Here is a 5,000-nt window from a genome sequence, read left to right as displayed (position 1 = left end):
ATCTGTCTCAACATGTGTAAGCTCACCTTCATTAGGAAGGGCTAGCAGTGATTTGATTATGTCACTCTCAGCTTTCATGTGTTTTTGCAACCAGTTTTTCTTGCCACTACTTGAAAATCACCCAACGTTATCGATGCCAGTGTAAACATGGAACACTTACAAAGCCTTGGCTTTACCAGGACCTAAAGCTTAACCGATGGGCGCCACATGAACTTCACTCGATGCCATAGACGCATTTGTATTCTTGAAAAAGATTAGAAAATGTGAAGTGCCTAACACAAGTTCATCACTGTCAGGATTAATGTATGTGAGGTGTGCATTTGAACAGCGCTAGGCTGTAGTTGCAGCCGGACGTACCATTACTGTGTCAGCCTCTTCATGATTATTGTCCTGTAACTGTAAATGTTGCTCATTGCACCTGATGTCACAATAAATTTTAATGAACCTATAATGTACTATAAAATAAGATCTTCTTTGTGTGGGTGATTTAGGAGGAAGTATTTCATAGGAATTAGTACAGTATTAAACTCATTGATAATTTTGTAGCGGACTTAATTCTCTCCATGTTGTCTTTTTTGGTTTTCTGTTTCAGGGAGTCACCTTTGTATGTGTAAAACACAACAAGCGCTTCATCACATTCTGATGCCAAGGTCATGACTATGTCATTGAAGTATTTATAAAAAGTCGATGTTTTAACTGTTGCAGGTTTTATTTTAATTCAATTTACAACCACTATTCCATCAATAATGGCCATCTTTGCGGATATTGGTGAATGTTCTGCATTTGTTTCCTCAGTCTGACACCTGTCCACAAATGTTTGGAAGCAGATTATAAGCTTTGCTTTGTCATTTCATTGGAGTAGGCACCCATCAGGTGCAAAGAATGACCTCGTAAATGCTTATGGCATTTATGTTATTGATATATATATATATATATATATATATATATATATATATATATATATATATATATATATATATATATATATATATATATATATATCTGAATGAGAAAGTAAAATAGAACGACTGTATAAGACGTGTTTTTTTTTATTAAATAACAATATGGTCATATAAACATTTTTTCTCCTTTTTCAATTGGGCCCACAGACTGAGATCACCATTTATTTGTTCCGTGATGTATGTTTCATACAATTGCTTTCCATTCTTATCTGGCTCTAGTATCTATATGGCACCCTTTCTGAGGAATCTATGCTTCGGTAATGAAGTGGCAAAGTCTGTCACCTACAACAGCAAAGGAACATTAATGAGCTACAAGGGCAGCTTTTATTTTATCAACAGCTATAAACTCAGTTTGGATGCTGCTCGCATTTACATCTGGATGCCTCTGATTTTACTATATTAGTCTTTGAACTCTGCAGAGAGACATCCCATATGAAGAGCTGCCAAGAAAAATCCGTATCTTGCATTCGCATTGTCCAAAATACTAATAAGGCATGAATTAACCGTAAGTGTCTCATCAACTGATTCAAAAGCTTGATCTACACTTATCGATACAAATGGAGTTGAAGTGTTGGTGACAAAAATCTTGCCGTTCTGAAGTTCTTTCCAGATGCATGGGTGCTTTGTTTTCATCTTATATATATCTACAATGTAGAGAGGTAAAAAATGTTTGTACTTCATTCTATCAAAGGCAAATACGAGCTTGTTCAGTGCTTCATCTGCTCCCAGGGGGAAAGTGAGATCATTGTTACTTATTGCCAAAACAGAGAACAAGATTGTCTCAACTTGGTCAAGATAATTCATAAGCGAAATAAATATAGTACAGGAGGATTTCTCGGATTTCCATGATTGAAAACGAGACTTAGATTTTTCATACATCAGGAACTTGCATAGGTGGTTTGGAGCAAGTCTGACACCTTGATTGTTTTACTTTTCTTTGAAAGCTTCCAGAACAACAGAGAAAGAGTTATAGTTTCCATCTTTAAATGTGGCTTCTTTATGAAAAACTATTGAAGGAGAACCTGAAGTAGAGCAATATGAGTTCGACTGTGGGCTTGAAGACATCTTTTGTAGTGGGTGTGATTTAAGGTTTTCCAAAGTGTAAGAGATCCCTAAAAATTGGACTTAATCCAAACATCATCACTTCCTGAATTTTCAATTGGCATATCAATGGTTCTCAATTCTATTATGATAGTATTAAGCTCCCCTAATCTAGGAATTTCTTGTTTCATCAATTATGGTTTGGCATCCAGGAACAGAATTGCCTTCTCAAACAGATCCATATCAAAATTTGTGACTGTGGAGTGTTCTTCGCCAAGTATGAGATTCTTCAAACTCACTGTAGCAGAGTCAGCCATATTTTGGTAAATTCAAATGAAATGTAAAAATTCGATTCCTTGACCCTTGAATAGTAGGTTTTGACTATTTATTGTGAGATATATGGTTATTAGAACCTCAGATAAGGCAGTATCTCCAACTTCCAGCGGCCATTTTCAAAATGCCCATATGGCTGCTGTAAGTATCTCGCTGCAAATGGCAACATTGGTTTTCTGAATCCATATGTCATAAGCCTTTCATGCATTTGTTTTTAAATTTACCCAAGATATGCCTGAAGAAATACACAAAGAACCATACTATATCATCTGTAAATTTTGGGGAATGAAGTTAACTCCAACAAAACTCAAACTATAATTGTTAGTAGGTCTCGTGTATTGGATCCATCGTGCTCAGGCATTTTCCTTTGCCCCCCCCCACCCCCCCCCTTTTTTTTTTTTACTTTATGTAACTTCTTTGACATTCTGGGTGTCGCTGTTAATCTAGAATTCATTCTTTCGGTATATAATCAACGGGTTTTTCCTAAGCTGCAGAAAATAATGGTGACAGAGAAGGTCTTTCAAAACTCTTGGAATGATGTTAATCCTGAGCAATATTTCATTTGGCTATGTTTTGAATATTGTTAGGATATTGTGCATACTGTAAAAACGTTCCAATAATTTTAACTATCTTTCACATTCTTCTCTTTCCAGACTCTACCTTCCACTGCCTTGTACTAGAGTCTTGTCAAAGCTAATCGTTTTTCATGTCAAGGTGTTCTTCAGAGAACCACACGCGTCACTGCTATATTCATCCTTAAACTTCTAAACCAGAAATTAATTCCCTTTGTAGTAAAACTTCCACAACCCACAAGATCAGTCGCCTTATATCCCTACACAGAACTCATTAGCAATCACCCCTACTTACAAACAATGAATAATTTGTCCCCAATTTTGCACAAACTTTTGCCTAGGGGATATCTAGAGTTTTTCTATTAAATACATCTTTCACATCATTCATCCAACATTTCATAGCACTGCATCTCCTCCTATATCCTATCACTTTTGGAATATTTACTTCTTCACTAATCTATTATTTCAACATGACTGAGTAATCTCAAAATGCAAGTATCCACTTCTCGTGAATATTTAAATATTTCTCACCATGTTAATTAATCTTCCACCGCAAATACAGTACTAAGATAGTAGTACGTTCCAACTGCTTAAACTTTTATTATTTCATTGTATTCGGTATGTGTTTTATTTTTCCTTGAAGGATAGTTAGTCCAACAATACTTTTATATATACTAACATTGGCATACACAAATAACTAAGCATCTCACCAGTTTTTTTGTTCTTCCTCCTATCATTCATCGACTTCTTTTATCTCTTCTTGCCATCATGACATTTACTCCTAAAATACCCAAACCCTCCTTAAGTTGCTCATTTTAGCAATTTTGCCTTTTTATTTCGTGAGGCCAGATAGGAAACAGTATACTAGGATATTCCTACTGTGAACACATTCCGGAAATATGTCTGATCATATAGTTGAAACAATGGGACATTGGAAATTAAGATTTATAGTAAAGGTTTTTTCTGACACAAGTCTTTTTCATGGGTTATTTGTTACCTTATTTATTCAAGTTGGTCAATTATTCTAATTACTCTTGATTCAACTTTTTAATATCTCCTTTCAGTTATTTCTTTTTATTAAGCGCTTGGTTCCTAAGTATGAGAAGAGCTTGTAGCATTTTGTTTGTCCAACCAGGGCTTGAGCTTGGTTTACACCTTAGATTACAATCATTATGATTATAATTACAATATGAATTTAATTATAATAATAATAGTAAATGTCAATAACACTAATGATATTGATGCTAAATATAATTCATAGTTGTTCGGTAACCTCGTGAACAGACTTAAGTAATGAAAAAGTGAAATAATTTGGTAAGTGAGGCAATCTGGGATTTCATTTCAAAGTTCGATGATGTAATTTTTACTATTCCTATATTGTCAGAGCATGTTAGAAATATAGATAGGCAATCCCAAATATACACATGATTTAAGAATAAGAGTATTCATTGTTAGTTACAGAATAAAGAAAATAGGGATTAATCCTACATGTGCCAAATAATTTATTAATCTACAACGTAAAGGAATTTAAGGAAGTACTAATTGACTCTCTAGAAGTAGGATGAAATGTTGTGGCAGGATGTTACAACAACAAACCCAACATCCACCCTTTTATAATAGCATCTCTAAAACTAATAAATTCTAGCACACGTTCCTCCAATCAAGGTCTCACATTCACAGATTTACTTTCTTTCAAACATCTATCTAACTTATAATCCTCAACTATCTCTAAGATATTATCCCCTGACAATCTCTCTCTCATCCACCACATTTTCTCCTTCCATTTCAAATTAATAAACATCAAAACATTCTCTGGTGCCATACTATTACGCCCGTCCTTGTGAGTCCGGCCTTGCTTAAGGAACTCAGGGTATGAACAAAAAAGAACAATGGAAGGTCACCAGTCAGCAAACAGACAATAATTACCGACAAAAAAGATATATCTACAATACTTTTAACTAAAATAATAAAAAGGGGAGCACAACGGGGGAAGATATTATTCTTGAAGTAAGTCACAACGTGCTCACTTGGAGTTGGATAGACCGTGGACGACTTCAGCACAGCAAACAATTCCATTCCCTGGAAATGGAAA

This window comes from Palaemon carinicauda, chromosome 16, assembly GCF_036898095.1.
Source record: "Palaemon carinicauda isolate YSFRI2023 chromosome 16, ASM3689809v2, whole genome shotgun sequence".
Classification (NCBI taxonomy): domain Eukaryota; kingdom Metazoa; phylum Arthropoda; class Malacostraca; order Decapoda; family Palaemonidae; genus Palaemon; species Palaemon carinicauda.
Note: the sequence above shows the minus strand (reverse complement) of the source record.